Raw genomic sequence first — 21,525 nt, 5'->3', positions numbered from 1 at the left:
GGAGCCGCTACCTTTATCCAGCTCCTGGTGTATTTCTTTCCAAGCCACTCCAGAGCCTGATTTAATTTTCTTTTTATGTGAACTCAGAGATTCAGCTTCACAAGAATGATTGCGGAGATTTGCATGTGGCCCGTTGATTTCTTTATCCTTCAGAGTTTTCTTACGGAGCACTTGAGGCTATTGCAGCTGGGGGGGATGTTTAAGAAGTCACCAAAGCAGGACGTGAAGGAGCTACCACAGAGTGCTGCGCAGAGAGGAAACCCAGTGGGAATCCTGCTAGGACAAGCAAGGGCTCTGTGGGGCTGCAGAGGAGGAACGTGTCCTTGGTGAGCCCTCTGTCAGCCCTGCTGCCAGGGTTGCAATGCACAGGGAGTCAGATAGGGATCACCGAGCTCCATGATCTCAGTGCTGTCAGTACAGGCTCTTTTCTTCTTTTCCTTAATTTGGAAAAAGTAATTACAAAATGATTTTGGAGAGATGTTGTAAAAAAAAAAAACAACTGTGTGTGCACTTCTGAAGTACCTGCTCTGCACATCTGCAAAAGCCATCCTTGCATTGCACATTCCCCCTTCTATTTGTTTGTACCTTCTACTTCAAAACCCAGTCTGCAAGTTTTAGGAGGTTAATATTGCATAGACCATTTTAACCACCGTTTTAAACTTGTTTTCTTATTAAAAAAAAGACTTCTGGCTTTTTCCACAATATTAGATCTATCATATCAGAGTACTTTATTGAATATTTTATTGACCGTCTGCTTGCCCTATGCTAACCTGCCTGACATCCAAAGTTTCCTTCTCTCTGGAGATGCGATGTCAGCTCTCATTAAGCAGCTGAGCGTGAATTTTCTCTTCATATTTCCTGTGAATAAAGCTCATCCCAGCAGGCAGGCGCTGGGCCCTGCTGCAGTTGGGGCGTGCGGCTCTGCAGCCCGGCGGCGCGGGGCGGATTTAAGGTGGTCTCGGCAGGGTGTGCTGTGCAGCCAGAGTGCTTTCCCTTTGGGGCTGACATCAGCACGCCGTATAATTTTGCTTTACACAAATGTAAAGGTATTGAAGAGGAAAATTCCTTCCCCTGGCAAGATAATTACTTGACTTCTCATAGAAGGAAAGCTTGAAGCAAAGGCTAAGAGGAGAGTACATCTTTCGCTTAAAGTAGGCAATCTACCCAAGAACATGGGTTTGATTTACCGAGCGTTTACAGTTACAAGTGCATTTTAATTGTCTCAGTTCATCTCCCAAAATTTGATGTCTGTTGTTAATATTTCATTCCAGTTTCTGTATAGCTTCCTTTTTAAATTTTTAATTCCGCTTTTTCTTTTTAAAAACCACAGAACTGCGTTCCGTCAGCCCGTGGTGCTGGGATCACACCAACACCTCGCTCACAGCCTGCTCCCATTGCCAACACATCTCCGAGCCCTGCGCCCAGCCTGGCCTCACTGCCTCCCAATAACGTGACCACAGCTTTTGCTGTGCTATGTGGTATTTATTAAATCAGTTTAATGTGAGGCAGATATAAATGTTTCATAGTTCAGTAGGCGGTTGATAGTTTCATTATATGTGCTCCTTAGCATGTAATGATTTTTTGGCAGGCTAATTACGGTGTCTTTTAGCAAGCATTCCAAAGAAAGGCAAGAGGGAGTTTTCTTCAGAAGCCATCAAATATCTTAGGCCACTTTTTTCATGCAGGGTGATTTCAAAAGCTGCCATTTTTGAACAGACTCTTAAAATCGTAAGAAAATGGGTTTTCCTGAATGACATAGGAATTCAGAGCAGAGCCTAGCAGAGGGCAGAACAGCAACTTCACCTGGGCTGTTCTGTTGTGGCACGGCTCTGGGAAGGAACACCGATTTGGAAGAACGGATTGCTGCTCTGTGGGCTGTTCTCATTGTTGTGGAGCTGAAGAGATGAACCCCTTGGTTCCTGTGTTGCTGTGACTCCGTCATACGGCAGATCTGCATTCACAGCAATGTGTCTCAAGCGCAAAATGAAATAAGAAAGGGAGGCAATTTAATTTTGCTCTGTGGTTATGGAGGTCTGTGCAGCTCAGTCCTCCTGCCACACGCTGGTTGAGCACCTTTGGGGTGTTCATGCCTTTCTTTTTTTCAAACTTGGTGTCAACTGTTGAAAGTCAATTTATTTTGCTATTACTTCTCGCTAATGATACTAAAAACTTTTTTAAAAGCTTTCCTAATTAATGATCTTCTTGCTCACAAACAAAACCTATATTGTCTTCATGAAGTGCCTGAGTGTTTTAAAGCAACGGGCTGCTGGAAGGTTTTATTGCCTCATGAATTTAGGGTCAACACACCTATTATTTGCCGGAGTTAATTTGTGCCGGGTTATTGACTGTCTGGGTTGTAAGGGTACGCGACTCTTGTAGAAGTTACACTCATCTCAAGTTGTTGTCGTTCTCTTCTTTGTGCTCTGGTTGCACGGTGCCCCAATGTTTGGCTCATACAAGAAGAGACAAGGTTGTGCAAAGGCAGGTATTTAACTTCAGGCTCAGGAAACATGGGAAAATAAGGCTGTCATGACTCTGAATTGTTCTTCAGTTATCTTTATGTAAGGAGGAGGAAAATACATCTTTCTAAGTCATAAAGGCCTGTGAGAATGTACAGGATGCTTAAGATTTGCAGAAGTGCCTCATTAGGCTTTTCAGATGCTCTCCCTGAACTCAGCTCTGTCTACCAAGGGGGGTAAGGCCAGCTGCAGGAGTTCAGCAGCACTGAGTAGTGCAGCCAACACAGACTCCCTACGGGAAAATTGAAGAGCGGAGTTGCATGTATAACTCTTTGTAAATCAAGGTGAAAATACACCCCTTGGAGCTCCAAACTGCCAACACAACACATAGTAAAACCAGCAGCTGGTTTTAAAGATTTTGCAAGAACTCATCCCTTCTGTGTTTGCAATTGAAAAGTGAATTACAGTCCTGTTGAATTATTATTTCTTCCTTTTTCCAAGTGTCTGCTTCTTTCACAAGTGAATGTGAGCCGCGTGTCCTTGTGGGGTGAAAGGCTGGCCTTCAGGCACACAATGGCAAGCTGCAGTCTCTTGCTGTGTCATACCATCCAGGATGCAGTGGGTGAGCAGGTCCTCAGCAGAATGCACATTTGCACCAGTAAGTCACGGCCTGCAGTGTGGGGATCAGAAGAAATGCTGTAGTGCTGCAGGCTGCGCTGGGCGGTGGTGCGGATCTGGGGAGGAAATGGAGAGAGTGGTGAGCTTGGTCATCCTGCCCTTTGGTTGCCTGGTTGGATTTTTATGCCCAGATATATTATTACCACTTTGAGTGAAGGTAATGTGTTTCTAGAAATAACCTTTGCCTCCATCTGGGCTGGTAGAAATAATTTAAAATCATTCCTATGTATGAGGATCTGTATGCAAATCTGGAGTATGCTTGGCAGAAACTCGTTCTTTGAGACAGCGAGTACTGGCTCTTCATGTTACAAAGCAGACGGATATTCTGACCTCTGAACAGGACTGCTGAACAGATGATGGTCTGATTCTTTGCTTCATTTCCAGCGAGCTCTGTCTTTTGGCTCTCTGCGGTGAATATTTATTGCATAAAGAGGGGGAAGCATCTGATCCTGGTTTAAGATGATCGGTCTCGGAGTTTCACCAAGTTCCATCGCAATTCTGAGGACTAAGGAACAAAAGCATCCAAGATTATCTTGCATTTAGCTGGGATGCACATGAGTTCTGTCATGGTTGTTTTATAAATAGCTACACCAATCCTTCCCAAATTATTATTACTCATTTTTCGTGGGTGTAGAGCTTTTAAAACTGGAAAACTGAAAGCTGGCTGTGTTTGTTTTCTCATGAAATCGTAGCCAGAACAGTAAATTCATAGCTAAACACTTACTCATGGGCTACCGTATTATAAATAACCGTCCACCTTGGCCCTGTTTCTGCAGCCATTACTCACTGCGCTCAGTGCTCAGGAGTGCAGGGCAGTGAGTGACCCTGCTCGGGGTGTGCAGCGTCAGCGCTCCTGGAGGAGGGGTGGCACAGTGTCTGCTCAGCAGGATTGGATTTGCAAGAAGCACCCCAAGGGATGGCAGTGAGTCAGTGCTCTCCAAAATGCAAGCAGAGAGGTGGGAAGGAACAGCATGGCTACGGATGGGGCATTGGGAAGTTTTTATACCAAAAGGCTTTGCTAGGCTTTGTTGTCAGGCTTTGGACATGCAGGCTTGTCCCTGAGCGCATGGGGAGCCATTCCACACAGCAATGCTTTCCACGTGTAAATTAACTGAAAGGTTCGAAGCTTTCGGGATGGATTCCAGACCAAAGGTCATCCTTTCTGGATGATTTCTTGACTGTCCTGTGCTTGCCCACATCTCCAGTGTTTACCAGCTCAGGGAGTTTATGAAATTTTGATGTAGGAATTAGGTTGTTGCTCATCTTGTACCTTCTTGCTCATACTATTGACAGTAGCACTGAACTGCTTGAGGCAGATAGCATCTCAGTGATCACTGTGCTATTTCAGCTCTCCACTGCTGACAACATCAGAAGTGTTTTAACAGGGTTTTAATGGGCAGCCTCTGTATCTCCTTGGAGGGTTGCAAATAGCTGCCGTGAAAAACCTTTTCTGCCGCTCTGAGCTGACATGCCCTCCTTTTCCCATCCAGCTGCCGCTTGTTTGTGTGGCTGCAGCACTGTCGACAAGCACTTCTCATTTGGGCCGGGCACCGTGCAGACCGTGCGAGTTAAGCAAGTTCCTGCATCCTTGGTGTGAGCTGCGAGGGCTGACAGCATGGATGCGAAGGCAGCGAGAGGGCAGCAGCTCGGGGAGCCCCGCTGTGTCCTGCCGGCTGCTCATGGTGCGCAGCACGCAGCTTTCTGCTCTGCTTCTTACTTACAACATGTTCCCAGTGATACCGCAGCTCAAGAGTTAATGGTTTTGAAGAAACCTTCTTTTTTCTAGCAGAAAACAAGAAGAAAAGGAATAAAACGACTCACTATTTCTCAGGACAAAGCATTGATACGATTGCAGCAGTTTCTAGCTGGCCGGCTGCTCTGCTCTGCTTGTTACCAGAAATGAGGCTCTGCGCACAGCTTTCTTTGGGCTGAGAAGCTTTCTCCTCCCTGTTTTGCTTAATATGACTATAATGTACCCTTTATCACACTTCGTGTCAAGGACTCCCAGTTTAGAAGCAGAGCTTGATGCCCATGGGAAAGAGCACTGCAAATGTACGTTATGAAAAACATACAGACGAAGCTCAAAAGATCCACTGACATGTAAATTGAATTAAGAAATTATAGCTTTTCAATGAGGGCTTCTGTCTTCGTTTTACCAGTTTCCATGAGTTCTTATGAAAAAGTGTTTCTTTTTGCATTCTTGGTGGAAAACATCTGAGGGATATTACAGTCCCCAAAAGTGCATATTCTGTGTCATGAAAAGAAAATTTTACCCAAAATATATACAGTTGAAAACTAGGCTGTAAGAAAAATACCCATCTTCCTGTTTTATTTCTGTCCTCTAACAAAAGTAACTAACACTGCATGAAAAAGCACACCCAGCTGCGGGTGTCAGCTGCCTTTCATTGCATGCACATATCTAAAGTATTTCAGAGCTTGCCATAAAAGGAAAATGAGTTTGGGTTCAAAAAGAAGCAACAGAAACCTGTGCAGGTGAGTGGATGAGCAGGAAGGGAGCCCACGGCCACGGGAGGAGCCAGGCCAGAAGCAGGAATTGGAGTAATAAGTGTTGCTGTTCAAAGAGGATTCTGGCTTACACGAGGCAGTCGCAGAGTATAATGAAAATCTTATGTATTGCTCCATCTACTGCATGTTTAAAGGAAGAAGTGGGCAGCACCAAACCCCACCTTGCAGGCTGTTTCCTCTTGCAGCACAGGGCAGGCAGGGGAGGTGCTGCTGATGCTCTGTGCATGGGGTGCACGGGTGGGATGTCCATCTGCTGGCTCTGCTAAACGTGCTCAGTCTGACATCCTCAGTGCAAAGCAGAACCTGAACTTCTCAGCTGCTGGAACTGAAAAAGGAAGGTCCCGAGGTCTATTAAAATTGCCGTAAATAAATGCCTTTCTTCACTGTATTCTTCTGTCTACTCTGCGTTCAGCAAACCCGACCCCAAGCCAAAGCACTTAAATACCAGTGTATTATAAAAGCTACTTCTCCTTAATACCCATTATTTCAGGTTTTAATGCAGTAAAGGCAGTGGCTTTTACGGTGTTTTATTAAGTCTGAAGCAGCTGTTCGGAGGACCAAATCCTTCTGTTAAGGGACAGATAACCCCCTGTTCCTGGAATCGCATCCTGGAGGCCAAGGCAGCAGGGAGCTCGGACTTCACGTCGCTGTGCCTTCCAGCACCACACACTGCTCCCCTGAGGTTGTTTCTCTAACTTAATTAATAAAAATAATTTGTCAGTAGCACACGCCTTCTACAGGGTTTTTCCCTGAGTCATCTTACTGGCAAAGAGATTTGTTATATATAATAATTAACAAAGAAAGACACCCTGATGGGGTGGGATTCCCTTTGCGCAATGTCTCAGCCCTGTTTATTTAAAGAAATCACTAGCCAAAATGCTGTAATTTGGCTTATATACTTTCTTCAGTGTATAAAATAAAGAAAAAAGGTGTAAGTTAACTTACGATCGATAACAGATAACAACAGCTTGGGGATTATCTGCTTTAAATTCTAGAAGAGTGTATTGAAACAGCAATTTCTAAGATGCCCCACCTCCTGTTTGCAACTACACAGTTAGCAGTATGTATCCCACAGCTCATTTGAAGCTTTGTTTTCAGCATTAGGTGAGCAAGCAGTGTTGCCTACACAGCATGTAGCAGCCTTCCCTCGGCGTGGCTGCGCTCCATAAGGGCGCAGTGCCCGGTGTCAGTGTGACAAAGTGCCCCCGCTCCGTGCTCCCCTCCCTTTCCCAGCCCTCCATGCTCGTGTCTGAGGGCTTTGCTCTCAGCTCGGGGATGAAGCAAGTGCTGCTCTGAGGCTGTTATTATGCACGTTGTTTGTCACTGCTGGTGGTTCGGTTGCTGCTTTGAAGCTACTCTTGTATTAGCATTGCGCCTTAGGCAGAATTGTTCAGTGCTTCACTGTTCGTGTAATTTCACTTGCTTTTATGTTCTCCTCTGTTTTATGGTCTCACTCTGCCAATTTGGATATAATTGTATGGAACTTTGCTTTTGGATTCATTCTGTAACTTTTTCTTACAGGAGCTCTGCCGTGCAGAACAACACGTGTATGAACTCAAGGCGTTGGGCCTGGTGTTGCTGAGTTCCCCACTAACAAAAGCACCCAGTATTCATCTTGTTTCTTAGCATGAAAACACAGTTCTTTTTGAAAGGTCAAAAACAACTGGTAGTCAGAGCCACATTCATTCAGGAAGTGGCTGGTGCAGATGCCCATCAGAAGCACACGATGAGCCCACCTGAGATGGCATCTCAGCAGGCAGGGCCAGGCCTGGGGCTGCAGAACACGGGTGCTGGGTGTGCTCTCAGCTGGCGCTGCCCCTTCCCCGCTCCCCAGGCCTGGAGCAGAAGGGAGCTCCTCCTGCAGGTACCGAGGTTCGTGCTGCTGAGGTTTTTAGGCAAATTTTGTTTAAGCAGCTGTCAGATGAAAGCTCTCGAGGCTCTGTTTTGTTTCTGTAAATCTCGGAGTATTCGTCATAGGTTGGCGGAGACGAAAGCAGTCGTGTGGCAAAGCCGCACTGCTGGACTTGTGTTCAGGAATTTAAGGGAAATGAACTTCATTTCCCTCATTTGCTCTTCTCTCCTCATCTTCCTTTGTTCCCATGCACTGATGTCTGGCGGTCTCAGAACCAGGCAAATAATTTATTCAATGCAATATTTCCCTGTGCTGCTTTTCACAAGCCTGCATCCTCTGTGACAGAACTGCTTCCCGTTGGTGCTGCTGCACTTTTAATGTTACGTTTTATGTTCATGTTTGTTCCAACAGAGTGGCCAGTAGCACAGACGACTTGAACTTGTATCACCCGTAAACTGACAACGCTGGAGCCACCAGTTTGCCATTATCCCTACTAGTGTATCTGATTTAATTTTGCGACAGTGGATTAATTCTTAAAATTGCAGTGCTTTTTGCTCGTTAATGGTCAGTAAATGATTCTGGGGGATGGGGGAATGGAATTCATCAGTTTTGTAGTCATTTTAATTCTTCTAGTTTTAAGTTGTTCTATAAATATGTCTTTATGGATGGAGTTTTACTAGCTTAAAAACATCTAATTGAAAACAGTTGCTTAAATCTCTTTGGATCAAGAAGGCAGTAATAAGCAAAAAGAGTATCTTATCCCTCCAATCCAGGAGTGCTTAGCGACTGGTATACGTGGTGCATGTGTAATCAGCTTCTTGTTTCATCTGAAAACCTGAGCTCTGCTGGTGTGAGCTCGGACTTCACCAGCAGCCTATTTTTCCTTGTCTCTACGATGACCAGCTAGTGAAACGAAATATAAACAAAAATGACACAAGATAAAATCATAATCAGTTTGTTTATGGCACCGTTATATAATGCGTTGTACAATATCACTGGCTTCTAAGAAAGAAGCTCTGGATTTGCCTTCTTGTAAATTACCGTTTTGCTACCCATTATGTAACGATGTGACGTAACGCTGGCATCAGGCAGGGCTGATCTGTGCTGCTCTGGAGGTGCCAGCAGCTGAACCTGGAGCTGAGATCAGTCCATGTCCCCTCTCCATGCTGCTTGCACCTCCAAAACTGACCAGTTTTGAGGGGTAGAGATGTGGCTGTGCATGTATTTTCTTTCTGAAACAGCTGAATTGTGTGTGTTGGGGGGGGGGGGGGGTTGCTGTGATTTGGTTTGGGTTCCTTGTCTGTTGTTGGGTTTGTATCAGGAATGCAGGTACTTCCTATCCTGAGGTGCAATGACTGTAAATCCTATGTATGACTGTGAGATACTTGGATCACTGGAAACCACCTTTATTTTGATAATATATTTAAACAAATGCTGACGAGCCTTCTGGTAGTGGGACATTTTTATATCTGCCTCCCCAAGCTGAACTGAGCTGTGTAACACCTTCCAGAGGGACCCTCTGGAGGTTCGCTGGCAAACCTGGGAGGTCTTAAATAAGGGCAGCTCATTTTTGAGCAAGGGAAGCAGAACCATCCGTGCTTGGGGAAGGGAATAAAGAGCTGCAAACCTTTGGGTCCTTTCCTCACAGGCTGCAGAGGTGGTGGCCCCACGCAGATGCAGTCTGACCTCACTGGTGTCAGCGCAGGCAGTTTTGCTGGGCTGCCTTCAGCGTGCACAGAGAGCTCAGCCCCTGCACTCCTTCTGAGCCTTTCTGACAGGCAGGTCGCACTTCACACGAGCCCATTGTCCGAAATCACTTGCTGTTTGGGGCTTAAAGAAATGCGTAAGTGTTCTGTCCCTCTAAAAGCCATCCATTACCAAAAATAATCAGCAATCCTTTTTTCTCGTACCTTTGTGTTGTTCTGCGAGTCAGAGCATGTTATGCACCAGGGGCATGTGCTCTGCTTTTGGAGTTGCTGTGCTCACCCAACCCCAGGGCACGTTCAGTGCAGGAGACCCGAGGTGACCCAGGCACAGCACCACGGCCCCTCTGCTGCTCGGAAGGGAGTGTGGAGTCCAGATACAGCACAGCAACGTCTTGGTCCAAGGAGAAGAGTAGCATGGTAATGTGTGAGCTCTCAGAAGCGCACGGGGACATTAATTATTCCTCAGCTTTCCACTGAGAGGAAGATGGGCAGTTCCCTCTTTTTTAAGGGAGAAACCCGCAGCACAGGCAGGATGGGGTGATCCTTCTGAGCGCAGAGCAGGAGCTGGAGCTGGAGAGTTCTGTGCAGAGGACTTGGCAGGCACCCGGCTCTGAATGCTGAGCTCTCTCTCTGAGGCAGGAGAGGTGTAGGGGAACGCAACATCTTTTTTGCAGATTGTTTTGCTCATGACAATGCAGCGTCTCATTTGCGAGCCAGCCTTCCTGTCCTTCCCAGACTTCAAATAAAGTCATCGTTTTTCTCCTAAATCCCTATGATTGACTGTCTACAAACATGCTGACAGTCTCAGAAATAACGATGAGGAATCTGCTCACTGTGTGCTGTGTCCAGCAGCAGGAAGCTCGCACCATGCTCCCGCAGCTGGGCTGCCTGCTTGTCTGCAGCTCCCTGCAACGCTGTCAGCTTGCCGGGGGAAGGCTGCCTGCTCGTGTGCTTGCCAAGTACCCAGCACCAGGTTTTAGGTAGAGATCCATGAGCTGCACGTGTTTCAAAATGCAGCTATTACAGATGCAGTGATAGGAAAGTATTGGGCCGAGGCACAGCTTTGCAGAGCAGTTTGGGCGCTGCTCTCCCTGCTGCGTGGCAAAGCAGCACCTGGAAAGTAGCAGAGCAGCTCCTCACCTCAGGGCAGTGCTGGAGCTGGAGCTGGGTGCTGCTCCTCCGGCTCTGTCATCACCTCTGGTGCTTTTCCCTGCGCTGAGCAGAGCACTGCTGCTAGTTGGTGCCGAGCACGCGAGATGCAGAATTGTGTTCTTGTATCAGTTAGGAGTTTCGTGGCATTTGCTCCCATTTGACAGCGTTTCCAGATGGAAAGGAGCAACGGTGGTTTTTTTCTGTGCGGTGCAATTTTCGTTCACCTTAAGTGGTTTTGAGTTTGGGGAGCGGGGTCTGGTGCTTTGTTTTCACTAGAGAAGGCAGATGTTATTTCAGCAGAGGAGCAGGAAGCTGCTTTCCCCTTCTGCAGCTTGGATAGAGCGGTGCATCTTTTTGAGCAAATTCCACTGGAAGCGTGATGAAGTTAGTTGCATTTGCAGCTATTTTAATGAGTCTTTATTTTTGCAGCACAGTAGGCTAGAAACGTGTTAAAGCCTGGTGGTAAAGTAATTTATGAAGGGCAGATGGAGTTCAAAAGGTTCAAATATACACATCCAGTGCCAGCGTCATTTGGATCTTCGCACCTCGGTGTCCCAATAGAGAAACTGGATACTGAGTTTTTACAGGTTTTACTGTAAAACCGAGCCCTGCACAACTTTCAGTAACTAATGGATTTTGCAGAAATGATTTCACTGCTCTGGATGTCCATTAGCTGTTTTGCTTTTATATGTCTTTGCTGGAAACCTAAATGGCTTTTACCTGCCCTTTTTTAGTAGTTAAATGTTTGCAAGAGGAGACTTTTGTGCTACAGTAGCCAGTAGGAAAAAAGCTCTGTACTCAAAAATGGTAAGAATATTTAATCATAGTACATCCTACCTAGAATTTAAACTGTGTGTTGTCCAGAAAGTTTCCATCCCTCGCGTTCCAATCCCAGCTGACTACATGCGGCTTTAATCTTCCCACTCTTGAATTCATTCTTTTTGTGTGTGGCTTTGCTGGTGTTAAAATTTAATCCTCAGCAGTTACATTGTATTAAGTCTATGTTTCTCTCCTTTCCTTGCATGTCCTACTTGATTACTGGCAAAGGATTTTGAAATATCCTGAAAATCTGTGCTTTCTAGTATGGGGGATGATTGATCAAATACCTTTCTACCAAATGGTACTTCAGGAAAGTTTCCTCCCTTCTTTATTGAGCTGCTAGATTCTTAGTAAAATTAACCCCAAAACGTATTATTGCTATTAGAAACACACGTCTGTGACAACTCTAGAAAATACCCTGCTGATTTAAAAGGGCTCTTCCATCCAGGTATGTTCTCTCCATTCAGTATCACTCCTACTGCTTTTATCTGTGTAACACCATAAATGAGAAGGAATTCTGTTGGCTAAGCACAACGTGTGCCATTTCCTATATGGCAAAACTATACAGAATAAGGAAAAAAAAACAGATAAATCCACAGATTTCAGTTGCCACTTCTCCCTAGTTTTAGATACGTGTGGAACTGTGGAAATTTTACACGTGGAAAAACAGGCTGGGAAGAACACAGGAGTGACAAAACCACTTCCATCGTGGAGCAGAGGATGTGGGATGCCTGTTTCCCCATGGTGAACGAGCACTGAGGAGGAAGGTGGTGCTGAAGCTGGTATGGCTCACCACACAAGGGTTTGATTTTGTGGTGCAAAATCTAATCTTTCCGAGACCATTCCTCTTGGGTATAAGTCTGCAGTCTGCTTTGTACTGGGAGATTGGCACGAGATCTGCAGCATTTAAGAGGATAAGGCCTTTGTCTCCAAAATGCACTTTTTTTTTTTTTGGAACTGTAAAGGCAGAGGAACAAGAAATGGTTTTAGGAATATAATGTTAAGATCCAGTCCTGTAATCCTTTCTTAAGTAAAAACACGTTACAGGTCAATTGTATCAATTCGTATCTTCTTCCACGTGTTTTAGAAGATTCTTTTTTTAAAAAAGGAAACCTTTCCTACTAAACTGATGATTAAAGAATTAAAGGAAGAAGAATTATAGGGACCCACACTAATTAGCCAGAAGGACATCATCTGGTTCCTCATTAGGCACCGTTTGTGAAGTCCTAATCTCCTTCCTTGAAGCATTTCAGAAAGGTGGACAGTAAATAGCAGCAGAACATGGCAGCCAAACAGCTTAGGAAGAGGAGCAGCGTGTGAGGAGGAAGAGAGGTGATCCCTGGTGACTTTGGGTGGGGGATGTGGCTGCTCTGTGATCAGACGTGAGCAGCCTTCAGGTGACAGGAGTTAAACAGAAGAAACCAGAAGGTGGAAGGGAAGGAGTTGAAAGGAAGGAAAATACAGGAGACCTGTTCAGTAAGTAAATTAGAAATGAAATCAGATAAGGAGATGAAAACAAGTGAGCGCACCCCTAACTGACAGAAGTTGTTCTGCTCTGCTGACTTCAAGTCAGTGTACGTTGTGTGCTCAGGATCTGGACAAACTCAGTTGAATTGAGACCACATACTAATTTTTAATCTGAACTTCCTTGTTTTTTATACTTAAATTTGATGTTTTCTGACAGTGGAATTGGCATGGATACTAACAGGTAGAGAAAAGCAATTAAGAAAAGATAAAAGTGATCTTCAGTGTCAGAGGGTCATGGCTGTTAACTTATCAGTTATAATGAACGTTTAAAAGGCAACTTTTATCTCAGCTGGACTTGATTCTGCATCTGGTGAATGTTGACACGATGGTAGGGAGATTACGTGGATCAGTTGAGGTTCTAGCTCAGTATTCACAGTTGAAGTTGCTTTGTCCCACCTGAATGTTGTAGATTTCTTCAATAATATTAATGACTTAGGGGTCATGTAAGATGTGGAGACTATTCTGATATTTTGATACTTGATGGAAGTACCCAAAGTGCCCAGCATTGGCAGACACACTGCTTTCCAGGAGAACTACAGCCTGTAATATTTTAGAATTTGCTTTTACTCATCAGAGAAAGCACAAAACAAAGGCAAACAGCAGCAGACAGCATTTCCTGTTTGTGTTTAGCTGTGAGGAAGGCAGCACCTTCAGCACGTGCCCCTGTGCCTGGCCACGGCGCTTTACCGAGCCAAGGCGCATTGCCAGCATCTGACGAGTGAAGAATTTTCTGCTCTCAGTGGCTCTTTTTGACTGCCAGCTTGTTGGCCAAGCACTGATTCTCTTCTATTCAGACACAGAATTTATAGCAAACAATGTGCAGTGTTCTGCTGTGAGATGCATTTTTTGCCTGTGCTTCGGCCATCCCTGCTGCCTCCTGCTCAGGCACCTCCCAAAGTCACCCTTAAGCTGCTTTTGAAGTGAGCCAGCATCACTTGGATGTGGGTGAGGTGCAGCAATTTGGGAATTGCTCCCAGCTGGTGGATAAATGATTTCCAAGCAAGCTGGGTGGCTCCCTAACTGCTCCTCCCAGTAGAAATGAGCTGAAATATATAGAAATTGTTGCTCTGACAAATAAGCTAATAAGCCACTCAAGTTGCTTTATGCATTGAATATAGTTGCTTGACAGTTAGTGTTATTTTCTAATTATATTAAGTTATAAATTATTAACAAGTGTTTAATTTGAGTCCAAACAGATTGAACAAAAGGGATTTGTACAGTTATGAATTGCAGCAAAATATGAAATTGTTGAGCTTTTAATGTACGCAAACTTGGAGACCCTGCTTATTTCTCCCTCTTTCAACAGCCAGTCATGAAACTTTCTCGACCTTTTCACCTTTAAACTTTATTTGAACTTGGAAAGAAGACTTGTGAATTGTGGAGGGGGAAAAAAAGAGGAGAAAAGGGGTGGGGGAGCAGGGGGAAGAAGGTCTGATTATACGTTACCGTAACAGTAATACTAGCAAAATAATCCTCCTCTTGTGCATGAGTGTCTGCTACTGCAAGCTTCAGGGTAATAAGCTCACATGACATGCCCAGAGGCTAGTGCTGGCCTGTGCTCTTTTTTTTGTACATATTTAAACAAAGGTTGATTATCCAAACAAGAATTTGGACTGCATCAACTGGACCAGTTAAATTATAGTTAGTAAAACTTGGCGCCTTCACAGCTTGGAATGTTACAATTACAGCTGGATCCTCATTTGTTAGGCAGCCTTACAAAATAATAAAAGTGGAGATTTTTATCTTTATAGGACATAGCTTAACTCTTTGAATACAGCAAACTATGTGCCAAATATTGCAGTTTCTGCTTAGACATCCTGTTCCAGGCCAACAGACACAATTAGAGAGTTCTCCCTGTGCTCCGTAGGTCGTGGGGCAGCCTCAAGGCTCTCTGCCGGCACGCAGATGCGCACTGTGACACTTGCAGGGGACATTTGTTATCCTCCAGCATTTCTCTCAGATAAAAAACAAGAATGCAACAAGCAATTTGTTACTTGATCTCCTTTATCTTGCTGCTTTTTGACAGTATTGCTGGGTTTTATTTGCATTTCCTTTCCTGAATTGCCTGTCACTGTGAAAAACGCCTCTGCCCATGCAGGATCTGGATGGTCCGTGGCGATTTTCACCTTGCAGAGGAGCTGGAGAGCTGCCTTGCATAGGCTTCACACCATCAGCAAACTTTTCCCTGACATCCCCTTGAGCCTATAGGGTTGCTTCTCCTCGCGGCCATTCCCTGTGGCCAGGTTGGGTGGCATGGCATGTGCTCATAGAAATTGAATTTCAGTTAAAGCCATTCCAAGCTTCTTTTTCCTTCCTCATCTTCCAGAGGTAGATTGGTTTTGATAAATCACTCACAAAACTGAACTTTGGCTTTCTGGTCATGTAATACAGAGATCTGGTTGACAATCAGAAAATGAAAGTTCCTTCCAAAATGAAACAAAGCATCCTTATCTTTAACCAGGAGCAAAGCAGTGTCTGCAGGGCCAATGTACGGCTGTCCAGATCTCCCAGTGGTTTTTTTGCTCATAGCTTGGTCTCAGTTTCTCTTTAAAGACAGCATTTTGTGTTTGCATTCTGTGCAAACTCTTGCTGGGTAAAAGTGGTGGAAGCTTGAGCCATCAGACGACTTGGTGTGTTTGCAGGATGCCACCAGCTGCATGATGTGCACCGGGCCGTGCCAGGACAGTGAGTCAGGAGAAAGCATTCCCTGCACTGTGACTGCTTGACCATGTTTCAGAATGCTTTTGTAGTGACAGTAACATGGGTAATCCGTGATTGCTGCAGTCAGAATACGTGGGAGTTAGGAGAGCAAGGAGCAGGTATTTCTGAATGGAGGGACATGAGTTTCCTTATGCTGAAAACTGAGAAGTTAAGATTTTTAATCAAGATAAACTTGCAGATTCAAAAGCTGCAACTCAGTGTGGGAGAAATGATACCAACTGGAAATAAGAAAGACCTAAGGAAAAACTGTGAGTTAATGTTTACTCTTCTATTACTATTTTAATCTAGCGACTTTACAACATGACCTTTGAAAACATGGCAGTATTCAAAAGGAGCATTGCTGTGCTGCGGGCCCCGCAGAGCTGGGCTGGGTCAGCGGGTGCCTGAGTGCCCAGACTTGAAGCAGCAGCGCTCGCCCTCAGACTCCTGGCATCGGGAAGCTGCGAGCCTGCAGGAGGTAGCAGTGAAAGAGGAGCAGAAGCCCAGATTCTGAGGGCAAATGTTTGAATTTTGTCTCTTTTGGAGGTTTTACCTTCTGTGTTTATCAAGAGCTTCTTCTCCCAGCTGTGAGAAGCAGCCTGCTTGTTGCTCCTTGCTCTCCCAGTGATCTGCCTTTCGCTTAGCTCTTAGCTGTGCTGTTGGTGAGAAGCAGGGATACCCCAGTTAGTCTTCTGCATGACAGCATTTGGTTTCTGGCCAGGAATCCTTATTTATTACTTCTGCTGCCCTTGTGTTTTTTGGTTTTTTTTTCTGCATTGGAAAGACTCACGCCATAGTGAGATGATTGAAATAGTGCTTTCCTGATTTAAGAGACCCAGGTTAACAGCCTGTACACAAATATCTGTAGTACCTGGAATAGTCATCAAGAAAATATCATTGATACTAAAACAAAAAAGGAAGGCTAGCTGATCCATCTAGGTATTGCAGACGAGATGATCACCTAGCTGTTGACAGAGGGGATCTTAAATTTTGGAACCTGTCCTCAGATAGTCTGAATGTATTTTCAGCTGCCAGAAAGAAGTCAGCAGGAATGATCTGCGGATAAATGAGAGTAACATCCTATCTCTGCATGAGCCTGTTTCACTCCAGCAGCCTTGCTTTTCAAGTATTTTTTAAATCACTGATTAAGAGCTGTCTTGGATCACGTTTAGCATAGCCAACATTGTATTCAGAAGTTATTCCATCTCCATTTTTCTCATCTGTGGCCTTATGTAATTAATCTCTTTTCCCTCCTCATTGGTGTGGTGGGATCTTGGAAGGTTTGGAGAGAGGAGGCAGGGCAGAGCCAGCTGCCGTCACAGGGCTCTTTCTGATTTATAGTTCCCACCTGATTCTGCTTTCTTACATTGTGGTCTTATTTTGAATTAATATTCACCTTAACCTTAAAACGGTTCAGATTAAATAGCAGAGAAAGAAAAGAAAGTTCACGGCGTATGAGTCGAGGTGAGAAGAGCTCCTCAGCAGCATTTCTTTAGATAGCTATCAGATGGAGATGCTATTTATGCCACAAGCTAAGAATTGCCATCACTGGCAGATCTTAATTGACTTCATCTGATTTCTGATGGGAAAAATCACATTGCTTTTGTCCTGGAAATAAAGTTGGTTGAACTCGGGATTTTTCCAGTGGCTCAAAAGGTTATTTCCCAAGCAGTGCTCTTTTACAAACTGCAGTGTTTTGTGTCTTATCTGCTTCTGCCTGAGGTCAGCATTATACACTGAGATGGCCTCTTGATACTAACAAGAGGTGGAACGTTATTGGACGTCCACAGTTTTCCATGAAATCTTGTGTGCTGGACGTGGCAGCAGTGAGAACCTTGCCATGGAACCGTGTGATGCACAGATCACTGCGTAATCTCTGCTTTCCTTTGCTTCACATGGAGCTCTGTAATTTCTTTCCAGAAGAGAACGCTGGAGGATCGGTGCTGCCTATAGGATGTGCTCAATCAGTATTAATGTGCAGCTTGTCAAGAATTGTTTGTTGTTTTGGTTTGTTTCAGTTTTTAAAATAATTATATAATTTCCATCTGTTACAGGAAACGAAAATTTGGAAATATTTTCTTTGCCTTTTTATTCATTCACTCCTTGGAGTGGTTTCAGCTGACCTTGTTATTACCTGCTGGTGAGAAGAGCCCATTGTAGCTTTGTCACTGCCCACACTGTGTAACGTGACCAGTGAAAGCAAGGTTTGCTTGTGAGATGCCCAACCCTGCCTGGTTTTGGCAGATGCAGAGCTATTTGAATATTTGTGCTTCTGGAGTGAAGTTGTGTCTTCTGTAGTCAGTCCAAGTACAGATGTTTGAGGCAAGACTTGCTAGTCTTTAAACTGTAATCAGGCTTCGCAAACCTCAGAGGTTTGTACCAAAAGCAGCGTCTGAAAGCTTCAATAAGTGTTCCTTTTATCAGAACCCTTTCACAGAACTTTTTCCATCACTTCCATTCAGTTATTTCAACCAGCGTGAATAGACCTACCCTCAGAAATGACTGCAGTGAGTAATGGTGGTGGATTTTGTGTGCAGCAGAAGTGAGGAGCAGCACAGTGCTGAAAATGAGTCAGAAACACACAAATGGCAAAGGTAGGGTTTGCTTCACACATGGCAGAATTACTTAATTGGTGGAATTACTTAATTCAAGAAACCATTTCTTTTTGTAATTATGGTAACATTTTTGCCTGCCAAGTTACCCTCATGTAGCAGGTTTAAACGGATCCAATTAGTAACAAAATTGGTGCAGTTAACATAGTCGTTAATTAAATGTATGCACGCACACAGGCTGAATTTCAGTCACTGTTTGGGGTGGGGTCTGTCTGCGTCATCGTGCTGCAGACAGCGAGCTCCTCATCACACGTCATGGGCATTGAAGCACTGCTGGGGGGGTGGGAATGCTCAGCTGGTGGGGGGCACAGCCCTGCTGGCTCTGCTGGCACTGCTGGCTCTGCTGGCACTGCTGGGTGGCTCCTGCCTGCACCATGCCCAAAACCCAGCTGGCTCAGTGAGTGGTGAACGGGAGGCTGTGTGCTGGTGGTGAGACTTGCTTAGTGTTCAGGTAGGACACGGCAGCCGGTCGTGCATGAGAGGTATCTCAGCAAAACCTGCATTAAAGCAGCTCAGGAGTCCTCCGAGATGAGGGATGTTCTCTGTGCAGCCCGTGCTGCTGCTGGTTAAACTCATGTGTGCAGCACTGTGGAAAATTTTGCTTAGCAGTTGCCTTCTCTGTAGTTGATTAATACAAGATTTCAGTGTTCCCAGTCCATTAATCTTCACAAGCACATCTGCATACTGAAAAATATTTTTAAAAACAACATAAAAAATTACAAGCGCTGATAATTTTGGAGATAAAAAGAACTCAGAGAACAACGATAAACTGCAGTTTACATGCAGTTTGTGAATCCCCATCCAACATGAGAGAGGGGCTTTGCCATTTAAAATATTTTAATTGCATAAGAAGGAAACTTGGAGAAGTGGATGTGCTCCAAGCACTGCATAGAGTTCCAACCGAGAAATATCCAGCCTGCCTTGTATCAAGTAATAGCATCTTGCATGTCAGAAAGGTGCTGGGGAAGTATCAGACACGTAACACGAAGAGTTGGTTGATGATGGGGATTGAGAAAGTTGTCCTGAGACTGATGCTGAAGGTGTGTAGGAGTGGAATACTGGGGGAGCAGGCTCGGGTCTTTCCAGGTGCACGTATCTGGAAGTGGCTTCTGAGCCCTGCCCCTCTGCAGCACGTTGTTGGTACAAATGCAGTAAGTCATGTCCAGATGCCTGATTTTTCCTGAAACAGCATCTTTAATGGTTCCCATCATTTGTTGAAACTGCAGCTTTATGACCAACAAAACCCGCATTTGGTTCTATGACCTTGGATTTGTGTTTATTTTTATCAAGTACTTTCCTAATAAGGGACACTTGGAAAGTGTGCCAGGTGGCTCTGTGGTCCCTCAGAGACCTCAGTGCCTGGCGGCAGGGCTGTGCTGACACCCAGACCCACTCCCTGCCCCCCACACCTCCCCATGGCAGCTTGGAGGCTCAGGACCCCGTCAGGTCCCACCGCTGGGGATCTGTGCGCGGGGCTTTGGCCACATGGGGGCACGGCCCCGGCCCTGCTGGGTTGTGTCCCTGAGCCAGGAGCTCCCAGCGGCGATGAGAGTGAGCTGGGGAGGGCAGGACTCGGTTCAGCCTTAACTTGGATCAGGCTGTTACCAAAAGTAGCAGGATTCTAAGTTCATTTAGAGAACTAATTTTCTGGATCCAAGTGTTTTTACGGTGAGGGGATGTTGTAAAGAAGTTGTTTATAATGGAGTTTATCTTAGGCTCAAACCGTTTGCCAGCCCAGTATCAGAAAGGGTCTGAAAAAGCCTTACAGTGGTGGTAGCTTAAGGAAGGGGACCGGAGTGGGGGAGAAAACCTAATAAAAATAGCTGAGATCATTCAACAGTTATCAAGAAACAGATACTGCAGTTTTATAACAGAGAGCACTAAAAGTATATGCACTCTTAAAAGGCAATTAAAATGTATACTCCAAAACTATAAAACATTTTCTTTTCATCTGGAACATTGAGGGCAGATTACAACACATTAATAACGTTTTGTTTAGAGTTCAGTTTCTGATGGCTTCCAAATGCAGTCTGTGTAGATTAACCAGAAGGAGTCCAGTTCTCTTTTAAGAGAGCTTGTAAAGGAAAGCAATGTGGTAAGATTGTTATGAAAAGCTAGTGTATTTAGGAAATAGCACTTAGCAGGGTCCCTCTGAATGGCTGCCAGGTCAGGAAGCTGAAGTGCAAGGCTTGGCCCTCGTTCAGGCCCCCCAGCCCCGGCTCCTTGACCACACAGTACGTCAGGAGATGTCACGGCCGCGCCACGCCTCCCCGCTTGGCACCCGCGCGTTCACATAACCCGGGGCTCCAGGGAGGGCCAGGGAACGGGCTGCGATCTAAAATAGAAGTGGGTAAATAAAAGAGGCATGGGAATGGGGCGGCCGCTCGCCGCTGGTAGCCGGGCTGCTGCTGCAGCAGGGCCTTGCTGCGGGGCCGAGCCCGCTGTGCTTCAGTGCAGGAGCTGGGGGCTCTGGGTGCTGCCCGTGTTGGACACGCAGGGGCCGTGGGGCAGATGGAGCGGTGGCCTTGTCACTGCACTCCCCATCGGGATCGGGAGCCACGCGATGCTCGTGCACGCAGCTCTGTGGCTGCGATGTCCCAGCGAGGTGCCGGCGGCTCCTGCTCCCCACAGGCGCTGGTGGGGCCCTGCTGAGCCCGTGGGCTGCTGTCGGTCCCCCGCTGAGCATGGCCGTGTGAATGCTCCTCATCCCCATGTATTTCCTCTGTCATCGTGGTGCCGTTTTGCAACACTAATGAGGGAAAGCAGCATACTTAATTAATCCTAGCAACAAGTACAAGGTTTCTCTAAGGCGTACCGGCTTAGGGACAAACCGCGTTCTCAAACAAAGCCTCAAACTGCGTGCAGGAGATGGATCTGCCGACTTCGCCTTCCCATCTCCCTGACATCAGTGGTCTGGTGTCCAGGGCACTCAGCACTGTGATACGGGAGCAGCTCTGCTCTGAACCCCTTAACTGCTGGGGGTGCATTTGTCTTTCCTCGTAGCCGTGTTACAAAAGGAAAAGGTCAGAACTAGTGCGCTCCTGACCCAGCACACGGTGTCATTCTTCAGTGTTTTGTTGCCCACGTTTCCTGCTCTTTATGTTGCAGCCAGCTGCCTATGAAACCCATCAGGAGCTGAGTTGGACACTATGGCAGACAAGCTTTTATTTTTTCTGAAGTGCTATAGCAGTATATTTTGTATTAAATACAAAACAAAAGTTATTGCTCTTCAATTGCTCCCTTAAGATAGAGCTGTCTTTTGGCCACGCTTTGTAAGTAAATGTTGATCATTTGTACAGGCTGTAATCGTGGCTATTGAGCTGCACTCTCACCCTCATGTTTGGATCCCCTGGTTCGAAAAATCTGCCACTAAGTTCACTTCAAAAATATTTTCACACAGTGTCGAGGGGAATAAAAGGAATGGTTACGTTTAACACTTGGTAGCTGATGACTGCAGCCTTTTTCGGAAGGAGCATCGTGTAATCCCAACATGT

General features: G+C 45.5%; 1 protein-coding gene across 3 annotated transcripts in view; it reads left to right on the top strand.

The window, feature by feature from the left end:
• The window catches only part of BCAS3 (BCAS3 microtubule associated cell migration factor), a gene marked incomplete at both ends in the record, with an annotated part of 301,055 nt that overhangs the window by 199,634 nt on the left and 79,896 nt on the right, over positions 1 to 21,525 (top strand). The window lies entirely within an intron of this gene.

The sequence above is a fragment of the Tetrao urogallus genome (assembly GCF_951394365.1).
Source record: "Tetrao urogallus genome assembly, chromosome: 20".
In the NCBI taxonomy this organism is placed as follows: Eukaryota; Metazoa; Chordata; class Aves; order Galliformes; family Phasianidae; genus Tetrao; species Tetrao urogallus.
The sequence above is the reverse complement of the archived record's forward strand: the minus strand, read 5'-3'. Positions and strand labels throughout refer to the sequence as shown.